At 47.4% G+C, this 22,804-nt stretch overlaps 1 protein-coding gene across 4 annotated transcripts in view; it reads left to right on the forward strand.

Annotated features, from left to right (window-relative positions):
- Positions 1-22,804, forward strand: part of LOC144152601 (NADP-dependent malic enzyme-like) — a 173,418-nt gene that overhangs the window by 57,140 nt on the left and 93,474 nt on the right. The window contains exon 1 of one of the 4 annotated variants that reach the window (XM_077683919.1): positions 8,591-8,853. The exons of 2 other annotated variants lie outside the window; for them this stretch is intronic. The gene's annotated coding sequence lies outside the window, so the exon portion shown is untranslated. Of the gene's footprint in view, positions 1-8,590; positions 8,854-15,693; positions 15,819-22,804 lie in introns of those variants that run through there. One more of the 4 variants, XM_077683920.1, reaches the window with a different exon arrangement.

Below are 22,804 nucleotides of genomic sequence, written 5' to 3' on the forward strand. Positions count from 1 at the left end.
GGCGGTGACTGGCGGCCCGGTGGTGACGATGTGGTGAGTCACGTTATGTTTCACCGGCTGTTCCGTGTTGCGGGGCTTGGTGAGCGAGGGGAATTCGGCCAGGACGTGGTGGTAGGCTGATACTGGCTGGAAGGCGCAGATGCCAGATGAGCAGATGTTTGACTCCAAACCACGTACTTTGAGGGATGTGTTGTTATCCTTGAGGCAACGGTCACGTACGCTCACATCCAGGTTGAAGTGGCTGAGAAAGTCTGCTCCGAGTATGGCGAAATTAACATCCGCCACCACGAAGACCCAGCGAAACAGGCGCCTGAGTCCGACGTCTATTGTCAGCGAGCGGAAGCCGTACGTAGCGATGGCAGTGTTGTTCACTGCCTGCAGCGACGATGTGTTCTTGCTACGTCGGCGATCCTCGGGGGTTGCCGGGACAATAGAGATTTCGGCTCCCGTGTCGACTAGCAGGCGCGAGTTGCTTACGCGGTCGACTACGAAGAACAGGCGGCTGGGTGGAGGGCCGATGTCGTAAGCCGCCGTTAACGACTGGCCGGAGCGTTTCCCGGAAACGAGCAAGGTTGAGTGCAGCGGATAGCACCCGTGCCGAAACGACGGTGGTACCAGCAAACTCCGTCCTGTCTATCTCGTGCCTGGCTTCTCTGGGAAGAGCTTGGGTGTCTTGAAGGGGATCGGTTGCGTCGTTGCTCGTCCTGTTGGGGAGCGCCAGATAGCACAAGTTTCTGCATGGTCTCGGTAAGGTGTTGCAGTTTCTCCTCAAGGCGCGACAGTCGATCTGGTTGCTCATTTGTTCTTGCAGCAGCTATGGGCGCAAAGGTTGGAGTTGAGTATTCCGTGATGCGATCGGCAAGTTGCGCTAGTCGATCAAGGGACGTCTCATTTGAACCCGCGAGAACCACGCGCACCGACTGGGGCAGCCGTTGCAGGAAAAGTTCACGAAGAAGTGGGAGCTGGCCGTCCTGACGCGCGTGCACACCGAGTAGTTGCCGCATACGGTGCAGCAGTTGGGAAGGTCGTTGGTCGCCAAGCTCTTCGCGACACAAGAGCTGCTGCAATCTGCTTTCTTCAGGCGCCTCGAGGCGGTCCAGCACCGTCTTTTTGAGGGTGTCGTATTCTTCTTGCGCGGGGGGTGAAACCAAAATGTCGTCGATAGCGTCGGCGATTTCGGGGGGCAGGGCTGCGACGACGTGAAGGTATTTTGTTGACTGCGAGGTGATGTGCCGGAGCTGAAAACGGGCCTCCACTTGGCTGAACCAAACTCTTGGATTTTTCGGCCAAAAATTTGGTAGCTTCAGTTCTGTGGCGATGACCGCAGGCGTGGAGGCAGCAGCGTTGTCGTCGGAGCTCATCGCGGCGTGTTCGTTGAAGCGTTCGGGTCACCAATTTTTGTAGCAGCCGGGAATGTCGGCTGCCGGATGAAGCGAGAAAGGAGACGTGGAGGTGGTTTGGAGTTGCAAGACCAAACTGTTTATTTTCCTTACGTCCGAGTGCAGAGAGTTCCCCCCGACGAGGGAGAGAAGGAGGCACCCCCGCGTTCTTCTAAAAGAGAAAGAGAAAAGGGGGGCCCCCGAGCGAGCAGACGTAGCATGCCGCCAGGGCTAGGCCCCGACAACAAGTTGTTCCCCCTACACGGAGGGCGAGGCGCTGGCGCCACGAGTAGGCGCGCTGTCTACGGCCGGCTGCTGACGGGATAGAAAAGAATGCGGTGGTGCTGAGCAGCTTCCGCTACAATGGAAACACTGACCAACCTCAAACAATTTTAATCGTTTTTCTGCTGGCGAGGTGATGACTAGCAGTTTTATCGTTGCAGTTTTTTGTTTGATGGTGCTTGTTTTGTACTGAAATATTGCAATAAAAAAAATAAAGAAGGCGCAGCCGAGAAATATCGTCCACCGTCGGCTGCGGCACCTTCGATATGAGGCTTGTATATCGTGTCAACCAAAAGGGAATGCTGCTTGCATCCCTATATCAAAACAATCTACTAAAACCTTCCATGTAAATCACACGCACGCACGCACGCAGGCACACACAACAGGACGTTCTATCCACCTCTGAAAAGCAGCTTTTCCTGTACAAGAGACTATAGTACGAAAGACCCTAGTGGCAATATCAGTGAACTCGAACGTGTAGTGCGCAACGCTGGGCTCATCTCTCAATGCTAAAGTTTACAATCTCTCCAATTTCAAAAATGACGCTCGAAATTTTCCATTGTTACGTGAATTTTCTGTTGTCCCCCTGTTGCGTGTTTTAAAACTTATTCCTCCGTCCTCTTTTCCCTTTCTTTGTTAGTGTTTTTTTGCACGGGGTTCCCCTCGTTTGTATGAAGAAGATGTTCCCAACCAATAAAAAATACGCTTTCTATAGTCAGCGCAAGTGCGTGTCTCTCTCTTCCTGTGTACCGTCCGTCGAGTTGTTTAGATCCTTACGAATATGTTCCAACCTGCCGAAATTTTAGCACTTTTGGGGCGCTACAAGTAGGCACATTTAGGGTTCGAGCCTCGGCCGGTGCGAAGTGCAGCAACCATTAGCGCACCCAGAATTTTTGTCTGGGGGGTTGAAATTTTGAAAACAAATATAAAATATGGCAATATATAAGCGAAAATATAAAAGAATGAAATAAATGAAGAGTATGAAAGAGTTGTCGAGTTTTTGTTATTTTTCACACAAAAAAAGGTCAAAACAGCCGGCATAACATATAAAGTTCGCCTGCAGGAGCAATATAGTAATGGACACACCTTTGCATATAACAAAAAAAAAAAAAAAAAGACACGGGGAGCAATTTTGCCATTCGCCGAAGCCTCGGACCCGAGTTTGTAAGTAGAATGCAAAGGAAGGCTTAGGAAGGGATGATGGGAGTTCAGGGTGGGAATGAAATGCAACTAAATCATTCCTGAATGCCTCCTTTTCTGATAAGTCCAGCAAAGCGCAACGTGCACTCTCCTCGTGACCGTTATTTTTGGAAAAATGCAGAAAGAAAGAAAAAACAACAACTTCGCAGTACAGTTGACCATTACTCGCTACCATACCAGATACAAAAAGGGCTGTTCACCTGTCTACCAACGAAACAATATGCTTTACACGGCGAAGCCAGTTTCGAGGAACAAAGGTAGAGGCGAAACTTGAAATACGTCTGAGTGCGGAAGTTTACTCAAAATCAATCTATCAGCGAGCGAACGAAATCTGTTTGTATACGTTGGCACAATTTGCGCTGAGTAGTCAAATTACCCCGTATTTCTGGAAGCCTATTCAGCATGACATCATTGTTATCCTTGTTATTTGTTTTTTTTTAACTGTGCACAAAACGTTGCCGCTTTCCTTGATAGGATGTTGTGAACTCAGGCAACATACATATAGGAAAACGGAACCTTTTTTATTTAACGATAGAGGCAGGATTATTTCAGCTCGTACAGTGCTAATTGAAAAAAAAAACAGACAGTTGTATGAGCTTTAGAATGTAATTAAAGTAAATACGATCTGGTCTTTTTAGATTTTCTTTGAGGCCAGAAGGCAAGCTTTGCAATACTGAGTCCCAACCTGTGGGAAATTTCAGCGTCAGTTTTTTTTTTTTTTAAGTCGACGAATGATTAAATCTCGTAACTGCAGTTGCGCCCAAAAGTTCAGAAAGTGGTATAATGTGGCCCTACAAAAATTGTAATTGCGGTTTAACGTTGGCTATGAGGCGCGCCGGATTAATTTAAACTTCCCAGAAATTCTAATGCACTGAGAAATTTCCTGCCCACGGACACTTTTTCTCACTAAGAAAATTTCTCGTTCTTTTCTGCTTCTGTTTTCTTCTTTTTTTATTTTTTAATACCAGTAAAACAATATCCTTCTTCGAAAAAATTAACTAAGAATGTTCAACAATAGAAGCTTCCGAGACTACATACTTCGCTCGTCAACTTAGGTTGTCCGTTCGGTAGAAGAGGAGGGAGGTGGTTGGGTCGACGGACCTCTGGGATGCGGGGGGAGGGTTCACCCCTCTCCCCCTTGTAGGTGCGCCACTGGCAGCAATCTGGCGGCCTGGTTGCCCCTGAACAGCCTCAACGAGGGAAGGACAATGTCGGTGCTACAGTCGTCTGGCAGACTACGCCGATAGTGCGATTTTTTTTCCCAGCCTTGCCCCCCTGCTTGCGGGACCAGCAACAACATACCATTTCAATATTGGTGTACAATTTATTCTCTATGGTGCCACCACAAAGAGAGCGTTTTGGCTCATCTAAAGGGGGAATTAGTACGCGATGGATTGCGAAGTTGATCGTGCGTGAAATAGAAAAGCCCCAAATGACATTGACTTCCCGTTATCAACAACGGACGGTCGAACCGTTTTGTAGTGAACCGGCAACCGTTACTTCTTTCTTCGGTTCAGGTATTCCGGTTCGAGTTCAGCGGGCTCAAGAAATAACGGTTCAGGTTCATTTCCGGCGAAATTACCGTTTCGGTTCTGGTTCGACACCGTGGTTTTTTGTTACGTCACTATTTCCGATATGCCAAGAATTACGCGTGGACTTCAAGGGGCCATCATGGGCTGTTGTCTGCGCAAATATTTTGGCTCTCTGGCTGAGTCCATCTCCCACAATTTTTTTTTTCCAGGGAGTCCGCAACATAGTCGTGAATGTTGAATTAAAGATGCCCTGCACGAGCGCGTTGTCATGTTTCTTTCTGTAGGCAAGGGGTTTTGGACTGTTTTGCTATGTTTCCCAAGCATGACCTATTTTTTGTCTCATACTCAGTTTTCTTTGTGTGTTACGTGTTCAGTGCTTACCCCAAATATGTTGATTCTTTTTACGTGTTCTATCCTCAAATGTTGCTTCAAGCATATCATCTCCATTGATCGATTGAATGATTGCATAGGGTCTAACGCGCCGACGCTACACAGGCGATGATGCGCACCGTAGTGGCCCAGGGCTCCGGATTAATATTGACCACCTGGGGATCCTTAACGCCCTCCTAAATCTCGAACACACGGGCGTTTTCGATTTTCGCGAAAGCATAGTATCTATCCATTGATTTAGTTTGTGTGTACTGAACCCTGTAGTATTTTTACGTTTATTTCCTGCAGTGTTCCTACGGAGAATTTTTTCATTTTTTTTGTTTTACTTTGTGTGTATCGAAGTTTTCAGTTCTTCGTATACCTGCTTTGCCCTGAACGATGGCTTGCTCTTTTTTATGCTCTTCATGTACCCCCCTACTCACTGGCCCTTAGGACCTGTAAAGTGTTTTAGACAAACAAACAAACAAACAAACAAACAAACAAACAAACAAACAAACAAACAAACAAACAAACAAACAAACAAACAAACAAACAAACAAACAAACAAACACACCAGCTTTCATTTGGTTGTACCAACTGAGGCAAGAAGTCATGTCGACACAAATTCGAGTTGCGCTGCGCTTCATGCTCTCGCACTTACCTTTTTTCTCGAATCGTTACTCGTGATACCTCTTGTCCCAGTGTGCGAGATTGCGGGCTGTACAGCGAAATATCCCCTCACCCCCACCCTTGTGGATACGTATGTATTGGTCAGTAGGTTTCCATTTTGTGTTTCGCTTGCGTCCCGCCTCCCACCACTCACCCCTTCTTTCATTCTGTGGGAACTGACGTTTTTGTGTGCACCGTTGAAGTGCGCTTGGGTGTGGCGGGTTTGTTCAGAGAAAGCGAGAGACATTCCTCTTTTTTACTTGAAATTCTCGGTACATCCCGGTTGCGCTGCTGAAGGCCCAGTGTTCTGTTTGCGAGGCTCAAATGCAAGCGCACCCGTGCACACAGCATTTTGTGTGTCTTAAACTCGCCCATTTGCTTCGGATACGGCATTGCATTTTGCGTTGAACGAAGATCAATGACGCCCGCCGCATCTGTGGTCGCGAAGACTTAACAATTTTGAAAGAACTAGCATTTGGTAGTTCACTCAGTTTCAATGCAGCCGCAAAAGATGCCCTTTAACCGAAAAAATGCAAAATATACTGAAAAACTTTCAATGTAGCTCTACGGTAACGCACACTAAACGTTTTTACACCCTTATTGCATGAAAAGGTGTGGTACAGGTGAAATAAGGGTGTTGGGAAGTCATTACACCAATTTTCTTAGGTTCCAACACTCTAACTTGTAGCTCTGCACCCTTTTTGTCTTGCAAAAATGGTGTTGACTTACTGCAACACCCTCGGTTTTCTGTGGGGTGTTGAAAGGGTGTGAACAGGGTGTTGAGCTGCAAAAGAAACAACGGAGCTGGGGGTCAACCTAGCTTCTTCCGGCTTTGCTAAGTTTTGCTAGGCTTTGCTAAGTTTTCTTTGGTTTTGCGATGTTCTTGCTAGGCTAGGCGAAGTGCGGGGGGGTGAGGCCAAGCTTAGCCGGATTTTGTGCAAGGCCGTTCTGGTCGGTCCCCCCCACACTGACGGCTGGTCCTGAAGGAAACAGGCTAGGTCGACACCCAGCTCCGCTGTTTCTTCAGCCTTGCACTATTAGTGCAAGCTGGGACATTTTTTGTGTTTTAGGATGTGGAAGGAAGGCAGGATGTGAAGGAAGGATGTGAAGGAAGGATGTGAAGGCAGGATGAAAGGAAGGATGTGGAAGGAAGGCAGGAAAGTTTTCCTGGCTTGAGCTATAGTTTGCTATCCTGCACGTGAAAAAGCGGAAAATAAGAAAAGAAGGAAGGAAAGAATGAAGAAAAGTTGTAGCAGACAGGTATGTCCAGCGCTGAAGGACCAAACGTTCAAGTTCAGTGATTGCCGCTGGAGGCTTTCTCGTCGCCCGTACAAAGCGTAAGTGTGTTTTCGTATCCGAAAATGCTAGTGCCTTTAAAATCGTATAATCAGAGGTGCGCATACACATACGCTGCCTCACACTCAAACACGCGCGAAAGCCGGCTTCACTGTTATAATGCCTCATTTGCGGTGGTGCATCATTTACAGGCGGTGCGGTTTTTTTTCTTGGCATTTTTGTTTGCTAACGCCACCGGAGCGAGCTCAAGCTTAACCAGCTGCGGTGTTAATACATAATTATACCAATTCATATTGTTTTAAACACCGTGAGGCACGAAACATCTCCCCGGTCGTAGAAAATGTTCAAGTCAACCCCGGTAAAAGGGTACAAAAGACCTCCGAATTAGGAGGTTCTTTACCCCCGTTTTCTTGTGTTCCAACAACACCATAATTTGTAGCTTTACAGCCATGCAGCAAAAAGGATGTTGTAATAATGAACACCTTTCCTGGAGGGTGTTGAAAGGGTGCAGAATATGTTTGCTACTTTACAAAATTCCGTGACTTATTCAACATAACTACATCACGTTTCCTAGTCTGTCTCAGGATTAAAATGTTTTCTCGTATCCGCAGGCTGACTTGTATATATGCTGAAATTAGAATGCATATTTCCAAAATCAGCGCTAAAATCTTTGATTTTTGTGAATATATCCCACCGATTCCATCAGATGACTTTTCTCTTCTGGCTATAACAGCAACAGCAGGTGTAGTTGTGGGGTAATTATATATTGGCTCTCGTTGGTTGTCTTGCTGAATTAATTTGTGTTCCGAGTGTGGCCTGCGCGCGTTGAATGTGTCTTTATGTCGGGCTGCGGCTCAGCCGATCCACATTGTCACGCGTAGCTGCGCTACCCACACCCTCATTTTAGGGTGTTCAGCAGCCTTACACCTTCATTTCAGGGTGCTCACACGTACAACCTTTCTTTATCCTTACACCCATTTTTAGTCAAAACAAATTTTTACACCCTTTTCGGCGAGAGAGGGTGCAAAAAAGTTTAGTGTGCGTAATATGGACCAGCACAAAAAAAAAAAAAACACGATTTATCAGTGTATTATAGCCGCACGTTAGCATTTAAATGATGCAATCAAACGGAAATAGATGACCCACTGCAATCGCCCAGTCATTTTTCTTTTGGCGGGGAATTAAATCGGCGACCGCCAAACACACCGACAAGATTCCATGACTTCATAGAGAAATCGCCGGAAAAAAGTTGAGGAGTCGCCACGGCTTCGTCTGCTTTCTATGATATCCCCATTAATATTCTGAAGTTTGCGATAAAACTTGTGTTCTGGTTATGAAGGCAAATCAGTCTTTCAATGAATGAACCAAACTTGTATTTTGCCTTCATTGTCCCTTTAACGCAGGACGAAGGCACAAAGTAGACAATAGGTCGCAATTAGGGGCTTCGCCGCGGAGACGGCACGATGCCGCCGGCATCGGACGATGTATACGCAAGAGGCCGCGATATGAGGAACGCGCGGCCGCATCATTACGCAACCGCCGCAATATTTGAGGTGGCCTTGCCCTACACCTCATAATCATCCCGCCCATCTAATCTCGCGAGTGGCCACGCGGTATTTTTAGTTGAGCCTTTACAGGTCCGTAGACGTCCGGCCCCGCGCACGCGTCTCGAGGCGGGGCTTTTCTGCACATCTTTCTGCTCCGTTCGCTGCGTTTTCCGTGACGTCATCAGGCGGAGACAGGAAAAGTGCGCGCGCGTGGTGCTTCCAAGAAGAGATAAATGAAGGGTGAAGAAGGAACACGCGCGCGTTTGAAAGGAGGGGAAAAACAAAAGTAGGAGATGTACGATGGGGGAGAGCACGTGGTTTCAAGCGCGCGCGCACCGTCCGGTGCATGCAGTGATTTGCTGGCTGTCCGGTGGTTTGTCCGTCATTGTGCGCGTTGAAGTTCCCGCGGAAAAAGTGTACGAGTCTCGGGCTCCCCCGGAATACAGCTGCGGAGTTGGGAGAACACTTGTTGGCTTGCGCGGCGAGCGCAGTGCGGTGCCGTAGTGCAGTCGAATCGATCGGGGCTGTTGTCGGCTGCTTTGACGTCCGCTTGCATCAGACTCCCTTGTTCCGGTCGCCGTGAGTGTTGTTGTTTCTTTTTATGCGAGACTAGGTTGACGCTGTTTTGGGATAGCATTTCCGAAGGAATAACGTCTTCCTCGGATATTTTATTCTATTTGTTAGTGAAATTTCGCTTGAAACAAAGACTTGCGCTTGTGGAATCCAAACGTGGTTGTAAGAGTTGTACATTTGTACATTGCACATTGTACAATGTACAATACATTTGTACATTGTAAGAGTTGTACATTGTGCGTGGTTGTACACATTTTTCCGATACCGTTATTACTTGCATCATGCAACTTAGCATGCAGCTGTACTGAAAACCGCTACACGAATGTTACTTTTGCATAACTGCGCCGCGTAAATTCGGGCTGGCGCTGAATCGAAAGGCATTCTAATCTATTTTCCTCTGTTCAGTGATTGCCGCGTCGTTCGGATTCCCGCAGTCTTTTTTTTTTTTTTTGTCTGAGGGGAGAGAGAGAGAACAAACTTTATTTCCGCAGGACCTAAGTGGAACAGGACGACAAAATCCAAGTTTGCTTTATTCGGCAGCCTGCTCTGTCTCATTAGCAACGATCCTCATTTTAACGCGAACTAGCAGCAACTAAGCGATAGATATTAAGGAAAACAGACGAATCAGTGGCGACCACGGTGTAAGAATAGTTCGTGGTGGCGACTCACTGCCAATCTTGTCGCCAGGTACTTATGACGTCACAGCGAATTATTTGTTTGATTGGTTGCCGTAGAGCAACGCCACCGCCCAGAGGTATGAATGAACGATTGTAGTACGTACGTCGGTTGTAGTACGTACGTACCTGTAATACGAACGATCGTACCTCGGGAACGTTAAACTGAAAACTTCAAAACAACCACCGGGCGTCCGTCGGCCGTCCGCCGTACGTCCGTTCCGGCTCAAGCGGACGCCCATGACGTCCGTTTCAGGGCCGATAGACGTACCATGTACGTCCGTTGGATGTCCAGTTTTAACATTTCCGTACGTCCAGTCGGACGTCCGGAATTGGCTGTATTTTGGATGTACAGTAAAAATTTCCAGAATCACATAACGACAAGCTAATGTTCATACAACGAATAGTACAGTACACTGCGCAAGTCTAACGCACTACCGGGCAGACGGCATACATGAACACAGTGAACTTGCTTCACATGTTTCGTTAGCGGTTCTCAATTCTTATATATCCTTCCCCAAAGAGATCATCGCTGCAGTTGGTGAAGTGCTGCAAAAAATTTAAAAATTGGGCTTAATATTAAAAATATGCAGATGAAACTTGTAACCTACAAACCAAGGTGTTGATGTGCAAAATCTTTTTAATTGAAAAGCACAGTAGCTTTTTCGTTTTTGCTGTTATATCCAATTTACGCCAATATTTGATGCCTCATAGTAACTTTTTACGTCCGTTGGCGGGTGTCATTCGGACTTGTACATCCGTTTCTGGGTGTCCACTGTACGTCCCAAAATGTACGTCCAAACATGGACGTACAGTGGCCGTCCAAACTGGGCCTTGGATGTTCGGATGTATTTTGGACGTCCCACGGACGTCCGTGGTTGCTTGTGTAATTATTGTTCCTGTTATTGTGTCACGTGGCCTAGCGTGAGTTTTCAGCGTTGACCTTTTTGCGCGTAAGAAAAGGCCCTCCGGTCTGATATCAAGCTAGGCGTCGTTACCGATGGCTAGTTCTTTGAAAATAAAGAAAGCTGTGTTTTGTCTTGCGTGCGGGTTTTTGTACACGCTCGAGGATTTTCTCTCTTACTGGAGGTGTGTTCTCGTGATGTGGTCGCTTCTACATACGGACTCCGCTTGCTTGCGCCGCTTCCGTTCGCTGCCGTTGCACGGTGCCGTAGTTTTCTTTTTCTTTTTTTGTCTGGCGGAACTTGTGATTCCACAGCTGCTTCGGGTTACCCTCCTGCCTGCATCGGTGCTTTTCTAATCGGTCATTCCACGCTGCTGTATGGCAAAGAATGCAGGACTTTATTCCAAAGTGGTGCGGGCTTCGAAAGGTCCGCAGTGAGAACCAAAGGGGCGTTAAAAAAGAAAAAAAAAATAATCCGCAGAACAAAGCCCAAGGATTCGCGCGCGAAAAAGGTAGTCGTTGGTGTGGGAATGAAACTTCCCCAGGAGACCATAAATGCGTCTTGCGGCCAAGCTGAACATTACCTTGTAGGGGCTAAGCCCTTTAGCGGCTCGGGCTTTCGGCGTCTCATGTCGTCGTCGTTGTCGTTTCATGTAGTCACCGCACTAAAACACCGGGACACTCGCTTTCCAACGCCTTGCGCTAGAACGCTTCGTCTCCGTGGTCAAAAACGCGTACGAAAAGAACACGCCGGGGCACTCGTTTTACGGCGCCTCGCGCTAGAACGCTTCATGCTTCAAAGACACGAAACTTTTACAGCAAAGCTACAGAGTCTACCCCCCAACGGTTTCGTCTCCGTTGGCAAAAACGCGAAGGCGCCAAGAGTACACTTATACACTGCAGGCTTCGCCGCAGGTTTCACGTTAGTGGAGATGGCCCGGTTTTCGTCGAGGATTCCCCCTGTTGCGCGTATTTTTTGTAAAGAGCAAGACTAAAAGAAAACCTGGAATCTTGAGTGTTCTGGACCACAATTTCGTAAACGTATCCAAGAAAAATACGACAGAGGATAAATTTGAGTTTTACATTTATCACGTTGTCGCTTAGGTATGTGGGGGGTCCGTGACTATTTAATGGACGTTATTTGAACTTTTCGTGCTGGCACACCATCTGATCACTTGATTTTTCGCTGGGAGCATATTTCAAAAGTTACTAGTATAAGTTAACGACTTAAAAAATGGCCACAAGAACTACCAAGTGCCCAGTCGGTGAACTAGCAAAAATAATGAACAAAAACGAAGAAGCCACTAAGCAAATTAACTTTCAAATGAAATAATTAAAACGGCCATGGTGCCAAAATACAAGTTCGCTTCGTTAAAAAAACTACTTCGACCCAATAACAACGATACCAATCTTATCGGGAACGTCAGACAGGTAATCGAGACATCAAAGGAAACAGAGCATGCAGTGGCGACTCCACATGTCACTTTCTAGCACCATCTCTATGACGTCACAGAATCTTGCTTGTGCGATCAGCGGCCGCCGTCCAAAGCCACCACCAAGAAACATGGCTGGGGATGGGCACGCTAGTTACGTTTGGTCGTATCACTTGAATTCGGTCGTACAGTTTACGCACTGACAACCATGGCTTTTAATGCTCGCCCATATTGCGTCATTTCTGCCCATAATACGTCACTATAGCGCGAAATATGAGAGGTTTTTTTTATACTGCATTTTTTTGTTAAAAATTACGTCTTTCGAGGCTGGAATTGAGTGGGGTGGATTACCGAAGGATATTTATTTCAAGCTGAACAAAGTCGTATTTTGTCTTTATGGCTGTTGTAATGGGCAAAAAAAAAAGGAGAAAAAAAAAGCAGCAGTTTTCTTTCACACACTCTAAAAGAGCTAAAGGGAAATGTCATTATGTCTTCGGTGGCGATATATTGGACCTTAAGTTGGTAAAAAAGGCTGCCAGGAACAGCGGAAGCCATATGACCACAATTCCTGCCTCGCATCTGGCCGTACCGCATGAGCACTTGTTCGAGTGCATCGTCGATGTGCCGAGACGGGACCCTTCTTGATACGCTCTGCATGTATACAGCGTCCGCGCGCAAACATAATGAAGCTTTTCATAACGGGAAAGGTTACGCAAGAAGTCTCTCTGCCTCGTTTTTAGACGAGGTGCCGTGGATGTCGTTTCCGTGTGCGTCTGTTTTCCTGCCACGTGGAGCAATATACCGCCTGCTGTGGCGAAGGCAGCAAATAAGACGTCACTTGTCGGCGTGTGAAGAAATTCACCCGCCTGCATGATCCACGTCTTTCGGTGATGATAAATTAAGGCGTGCAGGATATTCTCGCGCAGCGTTCGTATACAGAGCAACGCAGCCGTTCGTTACTACTGGATATTGTTCGTGAAACACCTATAGGGTGTTTGTGGAAAATCTGAGCGTTGGCGACTTGGTTCGGCGCAAAATTACGAAGCCGGCGCAAGAAGCAGGCATACGACTGGCTCCTTGTTTCATCTTCTGTCTTGGTCAGTTTGCGCGTGTGGCTTCCTAAGCGTTTATGTAGCCTATTTGTATATGTACAGATTGCAAATTCAGTCTGAACGCAATCAATCAATGATAGGTATACTTTGTAGGAGAGACTTGCATCAAAGTAGACAACACGCACAAAAAAAAATCAAAAACAAAAAAAACGACGCTACAGTAAGTAAATAAAAAAAAATTAAAGCCGACACTCAATGTGGAAGCTGTCGGAACTGCGGAGCAGTGATTAGCGCCGTTATCCGCTCACTGCTGCCACCCAATGCATTTCATATTTCCCGCGTTCACAGTGCTTGCGCGCCCCCCTGCCTGAAACTGCGCCAGCGGGAGTTCTGTTCTTTTTGCGCTTGCTTTTTCTCCCACACGTGCCGGCGTTGCACTACCACTTTTTTCGCTTACTATCGTAAAAACGAACCCAACGAGCGTTCCCAAATAAATGAACGCGGGCGCTGCCGGTTAATTACGTATATTCTGCCTCAAATGTACCTGCAGTTGTCTTTGCGCTAAACAAGGGGGAGATGTATGACAAGCGCCAGTGGTTCACGAGGTTCGAACGGTTATTACTTTGTAAACCGCTTGGCTTTCGAAGCCTATGGGTTACGCCGCTACGACGGAACGCGGTGTGGCTCTACTCGGGTCCACCGAGCGAGCTACGACGACAAGGCGAGCCCCTAAAGTGCTCTGCACTTAAAAAGCGTGCTTGTATGAAAGCCATGATTATTTTTCCGAGTGAACTGCCCATACACTGTTCACTCTTGTGCAACAGTAGCGAGGAATGCGTACGCCTGCACCGGGAGCAGCGTATGGTGCAGATAGCTGTATACTGTCGACCACGGTGTTCGGATTCCAGCGCAACCCAAGACGCAACGACGGATGGGGACGTTGGCATGTTGTCGTATTAAAACGAACATGTTCAAACGCCCCTTCGTGTAACGACGAAGATGGTTGAAACACGAAGGATCCGCCGCATACCGACTCGAAGCGAAGTACAATCTTGTGAGGGCCGCGGTGGCTCAGTGGCTAAGGCGTTGTGCTGCTGAGCACGAGGTCGCGGGTTCGATTCCCGGCCGCGGCGGCCACTTTTCTGATGGAGGCGAAAAGCAAAAACGCCCGTGTGTACGAGATTTCGCCGCACGTTAAAGATCCCCAGGTGGTCTAAATTAATCCGGAGCCCTCCACTACGGCGCGCCTCATCGCCTGCGTTGCGTCGGCGCGTTAAACCCTACAATCAATCAATCAAATCGATTCGTCCGTGTGGCGGTTTTGGACCATCTTTCACTTCACTCGCGATCATCCTCATCGCCAGAGAAAGTTGGCTTTCTTACAGTGCGTTTTGGAGTGGACGGTCGCCATCCACGAGGCCAAGAAAGCTTCGCTTTAAAAAGCGGGAAATTACACAGGTCAAAGGGAAGAACGCTCAGGTGATAGTAGGCAGTCGTCCTTTCAAGTTGTTCTCTTTGTCTTGCGTATTTCCGCATTTTTTAAAGTGTGATTCCAACGGAAGCTCGCAAGTAATAAACATTTTTGTCGCTCAGAAAAGCGGCAATAGCTTGTTTTTAGCGTATAACTAACTAGTCTGCCATGTGGTGTACCGTTTCGTTGTTTCGTCGCTTACTGATACAGATTTTGTAGTGCCAGTTCGGGAGTGCGCACGGCAGCCCTTCAGGATATGGTATCTAAATACTGCTATCAGTGCAATTTATCTATGCGACGGCGCGAATGAGTGGAACTGGCCCTGAAGTATAGAATGGCGCCTGTGATATCGCCGACATTACCGACATACCAACACTAGAGAGTTATAGCACGGCGGAGAACCGGTCCCGGTACGGTATATTCGGTAGGCAACCGGCGCTACCGCCCGTGCGCAGAGGAGGAAAAACTGGTTGTGCTCATGCGCAGATGCACCAGGAACCGTACCGGTACCGGTTCTCCACTCTGCTGTAACTTTATTGCTGGCCTTGCCGAAATTGCCGACTTACATTGCCGAATAAAAGCGCTTCGAGCCATCCTTGATAGATAATTGGTGCTCTTGACAAGCTGGGGGTACTGGTAAGCACTTTATGGGAACCATGCAAGCGAGCGCTTATACCCAGCCTACACGCTGTCTCGGAATGCACGGGGTGGTTTACGTGTACCTACATGGAATGTAAGTGTGCGCTTGCAAAAAAGCTGCCGTTCTTTCGCTGGTCCAAATTGTCAGCGCCCATCATTTCAACGCGGTTGTTCTAACGTGTCCGCCGTACACTCTTAATAAAAAAGGTCGTAAAAAGGTAGTAACGGCCGTATTTACTAACTCCTTACGAACCTTACTACCCCGCAGTTTCGTACGTAGGCTCTGCCACTAACAACTGCATGGTTAGTAATTTAACTGAGTGTAGGAAGTAGTGTGCACTAGATTAAGGTCGTGCTTATGAATAGGTTATGCATGGCCAGTTAGTAAACGCATGTGGCTCAGAAGAATGCTATCGCTAGGACTTTACTAGGGGGGTAGTGGTGCTTCCTGCCTGCCTCAGTTAGTAACCCTGACCAGTGCTTAATTTACTACCTTCCAGTTACTAAGTACCTAGTGTATACTGGGACAAGTAACTTGTTAGTATTCCATTAGTGAATGCCCCGACCGTTTTTTTTTTTCTAAGTGTGTATTGAAAGCGCGCTGTTTTGCACTCGTAGGGCGGCGTCACGCTTCGCACCGCTTTACCGTACTGCTCCGCTTTACGCCCCTGCCGCCAAGATCCTCCGCAAGGGGGCGACAAAATTTGAGTCATGGCATCGTTGTCCGGGCCTCGCTTACACGGCGAAGTCTTGTTCCCAGGAAAGTTGTAGCAAGGACGGCGCGTCGCCCGATGACAGGTAAGACGCCTCGTGAGTGGAATATGCATGGCGTTTTTAATACAGAGCGAGCACAAACCGAGCCCAATTTAGTTGCCCCGATATACTGCTCAGGCAAATTTATATATCCGAGGCGTCACCTATAATCGAAAAAAGTTATCGCTATATGTGTGTGTATTGTTGCCCGATGCATATTGTTGCTAATAGAGTATACACGCAGCTTTTCCGACGGCCGCACTTTGGGGCTGTCTGTCCCGACACACTGGGATAAAAAAAATGGGGTTCGGTCGGCACCAGAATCCCGGGACGCTCGCCGCCGAGTCTGTACACAAAGCAGCCGCGTCGGCGGATTGCCTCGAAAGCGCGTCATCCCTATTTCATATTTGCCGCGCTTTCGAAGCGCTTTTTCAAAGAAAGTGCTACGAGTTGTTCCGCGCCTCCGCCAGACGGCGCCACGGGTCCCGCGACCAAGAGAAGACGCAGTGAAACATACCCCTCGCGAGGGGCACGATCAAATGCAGAGCATTTCCGGTGGCGCACGACGTGAAGTAGTTTGCGTTACGTTAATGTTGTTGCACTTGTGGCAACTGCTGACGAGAGAGCGCTCGTCAGCAGTAATTTGAATGAGTGAACGATATAAGGCGCGTTCGGAGCGTCCCATTCTGTGTCGGTTTTGTGGCGCAGTGGGTAGAGCACCATGTACATTGCGTTCCGTCCGCAGGGTCGAGGGATCGAAACCGGGCGCCGGATAGTATTTTTTTTATATAGTAGGGAGGGGTGCGGTGCGGACTACGGACGTCAACGCGGGTGACATCGTGAGTTAAAAAAAGCATCGCCATTGCCAGGGCCATGGGCCCCGCGTGTGGGCCACCAGTAGGCATCCGGGAGGGGGCGCAAACCATCTGGTTCGTCCCTCTAATTGTGCGCGGACACTGAAGTTTCGAAATGGCTGGAAAGGAAGGAAGCGAGGACAAATATGCACACAAATATGCGAACCCACAACCCTTGGATGATGCGTTCGATGCTCTAAAGCTGTGAGCTACATACAGAGGCGGCTGTGTTCCGCCCTATTTCCCTGTTTGATTAATGCGTAGCATTCTTTGCCCGGTAGCTAGTCCTGCAGCTCCGACTGCTAGTCCTGCAGCTGCAGGACTTCAGCTAGTCCTGCAGTCCTGCATTTGCACAAAAAAGAACAATTGGCGGGGTTAACACATTTGATCGTTACAACAGCGTAAATGTAAATAATTAATTGAGCGGAATATAAAAAAGAGACAAAAATATAAAAAAGAGACAGAAAATAGAAACATTTTAAAAGTAATTAAGTGAACTTGCGAAATCAAAAATACCCCCGAAACCAAGATGGAAATAATAATAAAGAAAAAGGCCCGTAAAGAACGACGGAGGCACGAACAAGAAATCGTAAAACAGGAGCAACCGTGTAACGCCCTGTATTCGGACAACAATGTACAACTGGCGTAGTTAACTCAATAAGTAGTTATGATAGCGTAAATGGAAATAATCCCCGCCCTTCCACCCTACGGTGCATGTCCTCCTTGTTCTCTCATTTGAGAGCGGCAGCTCTGGGATTGTCTCCATCGGATGATCACCATAACTGCATTATCGCATCGTAAGAGCTGTCGCTGTAGGTTGCCCCGCCTTCGAGCGATTGACTGCTAATTTTAGCAGCGATGCTAAATTCTTCGTGTCCGCAGTTAAAAATACCGAGAAATTGCTCATTTACAGCTTCGCTTTCTGACCACCTTCACAGGGTGGACTGGAGAGCATTTTTTTTTTAATGCGACCGCGTGCCTTCTGCCGTAAACGAGGCCAATCATTCTTCTGAGGTGCGCCCCGTTTATCCGTCTGGGTACCGCCGAATCTGCCTATAGGGGTGAGTTTTTAGATATGGATGCTTGAAGTTGTCTGAATGATAAATTAGGGGAATGTCGGGGATAAATTGGCCGCGGTTAGCGCAGGACCGCGGTAATTGGATTGGAGGTTATTGGGAGAGGCCTTTGCCCTGCAGTGGGCGTCGATAGGCTGCTGGTGATGATGATGATGATGATGTCTGAATGAAGCAATGGCAGCACGCTGTTTCGGCCACGGAATGCACTTTCTGTATTCTTTCAATTTCACAGTCCGTTGAGTTGGCACCGGGATTGACGTCCATGGTCCTTGACGAGGGGAGGAATGCGGCTATGCCTCCGGGTGTCTCGATCTCGACTGTGTTGATTGTTCTTTCAGAGCGTAGAAACACTCGCACTATTATTGGGAAATCATTTGTATAGGTTGAAAATCCCGCGTCACCATAGTCCAGAGGTGGCGCGCAAAATAACGGACGACCCAAATAATAATAATCAATCAATCAATCAATCAATCAATCAATCAATCAATCAATCAATCAATAATAATAATAATAATAATAATAATAATAATCAATCAATCAATCAATCAATCATGTTTATTTACGTGCCCAGGAACAGCCAGAGGCCTGAGTGCTGGCGCACGGATAGTTATATGAAAACAAAATACAAGAAACATATTGCAAGAAACAAACAAGCGACAAGACACACACATATTGAAGTAGCGAAAATTACAAAAATAAAGCACAGGCGGAGCCTGGGTACAGGTAAAAAAGAAAAAAGAAGATGCCTTTGTGGCTCAGCTTATTGTAATGAATACACAACAAGCAGAGAACAAATTTTAACAGTAAGACGACAAAAACAATGACAAAGTATAGAGACAAATGATAAGACAAGCATGATAAGTAAACAGTTTTAAAAACAGGCAACTATATTGGTTAAACAGAACCACAGAGAAACGAAATTTCAGCAATAAAAAAAAAGAAAAACGAACGACAGAGATATCATAGATGTTTAACATACTGTGTTCAACAAAGCAGTACGGTAAATTGTAAAGGAGCTTTGAAAGATGTCAAGGCGTTCAGAGAAGCGGTTGTAGCAATTCTGTATTCTGCGCACAGGAGAATGATTGGAGTTGCGCGCAGCGGTCAAGAAAGGGCGATGCGATCTGGTGGGCCTCTGTGGAACACTAAACTCTAAACAGTTAAGCAGGTCCGCGCAAGAAAGGTCACCATGAACAATTTTGTGAAGAAATGTAAGGTCTGCACGCATACGTCTGCAGGTCAACGAAGGAATGGAAGGAACTATGGGTAAGTCAGAATCAGGACCCGGCCTGTGATTGTGATGACGGTGCTTAAATATGGATAAAAACTTCTTCTGCACACGTTCTATTAATTCACTACTAGATTTGGAGATGCCGTTCCAGGCAACAGAAGCATATTCTAACTGGGGGATACATATTGCATTGTATAGCATTAGAAATGGATCTGGAGAAGAGAATTCCTTTGTAATCCGACACACATTTCCAAGACTTCGGAGCGCTCGCCGGGTGATGAGCCTAATATGAGAAGAAAAAGAGAGGGTACTGTCGAAAAGAACCCCGAGGTCCCTAATCTCCTCAACCCTTTGCAAAGGAGCTCCCGCTATACTGTAGGAAAACAGTAGACGATGGGTTTTCCGGCTGTACGTGACAACCTTTGTTTTAGCTGGATTTAAAATTAGACAGTTTTTGCTGCACCAGACCGATAATTCCGACACATCCCTCTGCAAGGCACAGCAGTCCTGAAAACTGCTAATGTGCCTAAATAGTTTGACATCATCAGCATAGAGAAGAAATGAAGATTTTGTTAACACTGTTGACACATCATTGATAAAGATAGAAAACAATAGTGGACCCAGCACAGAACCCTGAGGTACACCACTCGTTGCAGTGTAAACACTAGACCTTTTGAAGTTTACATCTACGTAAAAGGACCGGTCAAGGAGATAGTTGGACAACAAGGCAACAAGACTTGCATCAACACCGGACATAGTAAGCTTGTTAATTAATAATTTATGGTTCACTACATCAAACGCCTTACTGAGGTCAAAATAAATTACATCCAACTGGCCGTTTTCACAAACTGCAGCCGAAGCCTGAGTCATGAAGCTTGCAAGATTTGTAACCGTCGATCGACCCGAGAAAAAGCCGTGCTGATTTGGTATCAGAACGTTCTTGACGCAGGCAGCAAGAACGTTGTGCAGAGCTGACTCAAAGAGTTTTGAGGCGACACAAAGGAGTGAGATTGGGCGATAGTTGGTAACGGCTGACTTATCACCAGACTTAAATATTGGAAAAATTCGAGCAATCTTCCATGCACGAGGAAATTTGCCGAAAAGCAAACAGTTATTATAAATGGAAGTTAAGACAGGCACAAAAATGTTGCCGTAAGCCTTCATGAGGGCTGCTGGAATTCCGTCTGCACCACAGGAAAATGACGGTTTCATCCGTTTAAGGCTATCATCGACAAGTTTTTCATCGAACATAAGTGTACTAAAATTAGACATATTATTAAACGATAGGCGTTCGTCGGGACCATCTGGCAGTTGAAAGACAGAATGAAAGTACTGAGCAAAGCTCGTGGCGACATCCTCAACCTGTTCCCCATCGGAATTAATCAGACTAATGTGTTCTTTAGACGCCTTAGAACGGCCGCGTACATACCTCCAGAAGTCAGCCGGTTTCTGAGACGCAGAAGCCTCTAACGACTCTATATAGAGCTGGTGGTCACGCCGGTAGAGGCTTTTACAAAGTGAGCGATACCGACTAAAATCCGCTTTCCACTTGTCAAGCCCAGACCGCTTGGCCTTTTTGTGGGCACTGTCCTTAAGTTTAAGCGAACTTCGAAGTTCTTTAGAGAACCAGTGGGGAAATTTGGAATGAACAGGCTTATAAAAAGGGATGTACTTTTCCATGCCACTCCTGACAATTTCGGTAAAACGTCGAACCTGTTCGTCAACATCATTGACATCAAAAACACTAGACCATTCAGCAGATGAATAAAAGTGATAGAGCCCAACATAATCTCCACGCTTGAAAGCATATCGCGGGACTGCACAATCGTCAACACCACCATAGCAATGCTGGGCAGCGACAGAGATAGAGACAATAAGAGGGGGGTGAAACTTGTCGGGGCGTACAAGAGATATTTCGGAGGCACACACTTGTACGTTTTTCAAGTTCGAGAAGCACACATCTAGGACATTACCACAGAAGTTTTCTATGTGGCAGAACTGCTGCAAGGAGGTGAATGATTGAAAATCTAATAACATGGTGCATTTCTGCGCTGCATAATGGTTTTTATGCTGAAATGAAAGACTGTTCCAGTGAATACCTGGGGTGTTGAAGTCCCCAAGTATAATTAGCTTATGGTTGGAGTGTGAATTGGAAACATTTTCAATAGATGTGAGCTTGAGATTATATTCAGCAGGTAAGATATCCGGGGTTATATAGAATGCACCGATGAGCAGCTTCTCGCCCCTCTTGAGGCCTACCTCAAGCCAGACTGATTCCTCAGTCTCGAGGTCCGCACGCCGCACGCATTGCACTGAGCGATCGATGGCAATGAGAACACCGCCACCCTTTTGCTTAGGCCCAGTTAACTTTCTGTCACTTCTAAAAATTTCATAGGTCGGAGGAAAATAGTCGGAAGATGAGATATCATCGCAAAGCCAAGTTTCAGTAATAACAATAGTAGAAAATTTGGAGCACACAACATTTCTAAGAAATTCGGAGGACTTAGTACGTAGACCCCGAGCATTTTGATAATAGATGTCGAGAGTGTCGTTCTTACTGGTCATTCTCAGAAGTTTCACAGCTGTGCACCATGCCAGGGTGGAGCTTGCCTTGGAACGGCTTGAAGAGGCAGCCCTTTGGCCACATAGACGGGTCGCACAGGCGCCTGAAACACTCTGCGTCAACAGTTACACAAAAAGAGGAATAGGAGTCATGTTTGGTTTTAAGGCGTTTGCACGACAATGGCGTTACTTGCACATTCGACAAGTGGGCCAACAGTTGCCCAGATGTCGTGTTAGCCGACAACTTCGAAACAAACATGGCCCTGGAGCTCGGCGGTCGGCGCACCACAACCAACTCAGAAGCTTCCGATGCACCAACGCGAGGAGGGCTTCTTTTCTTCACTAAGTTCACCGGCGGGCCATTACTCGCAGTGTCGGACTGTAGAGGCGGAGGCAAGGGGCAGTCCGATGGGGAACTCAAATCACTCAGCACCGCACCTGGTTGACCGCTGGAGCGTTCTAAGAATGCCGAAGCTTTCGTCGAGGACAGGAGGGGGCCGCCTTCGCCCGCTGCACCGGCGGCAGCTGCGGCGAACGACGACCTCATCGGGAGACCGGAGTGGGGTGACGTCACCGGTAGCGTGGAACGGCTAGCAGGCTTCGGGGAAGGCGGCGGACGGGCGAGCTCCCCTCGCAGGCAGCGAACCTCCTCACGCAGGGACGCGACGATTGCAGCCTGATGGGCAAGCCCAGCCACATTATCCCGCCGCAGAAGCCGGTTCTCCTCCCGCAGCTCGGTGACAACATCCCCAAGAAAAGAGAGGCTGTCGCAGGCTTCGGACAGGAGATTCTTCAAAGCAGCTACCTCTGCGCGTAGGTCCGCCGAAGGGTTGAAGCATGCTCCGACAGGGGACGCCACTCGTTTGGCCGGGATGTTCGCTGGCTCACCGTCTTCACTGGTTTGGTCACCGGGGTCGCTAGGCCTAGCGGGTGACGCCGCGGCCACACACAGATTACAGACGAACGGCTGCTCACCGGAGGTCAAACGCTGCAGTTCCTCGTCCGGAAGAACAATGCACTTTCCGTGCGCACGGCGTTTACACGCAGAACATCGAAAAAACTCCTGCCTGCCGAAGAAAGCGAGGCAGCAGAGGAGGCACTTGTCCTTACTGGGCGCCATCACGCGGCGGGAATAATAATAATAATAATAATAATAATAATAATAAAAACAGGTCAGAGAATGCTCGGATTGGCGCCAAGTTTTCAAAAAGGCTGCGGCAAAGTGAAGTAATTCAGTAATAAAAGAAAATTGGGTAAATTCGGGTCTGGATTGGGATCGACCCCAGGGCCTTCAAAAAGCGAGACGAG

This window comes from Haemaphysalis longicornis, unplaced genomic scaffold (assembly GCF_048455015.1).
Source record: "Haemaphysalis longicornis isolate Haplotype H1 unplaced genomic scaffold, Haemaphysalis longicornis Haplotype H1 scaffold_9, whole genome shotgun sequence".
NCBI classification, from domain to species: Eukaryota; Metazoa; Arthropoda; class Arachnida; order Ixodida; family Ixodidae; genus Haemaphysalis; species Haemaphysalis longicornis.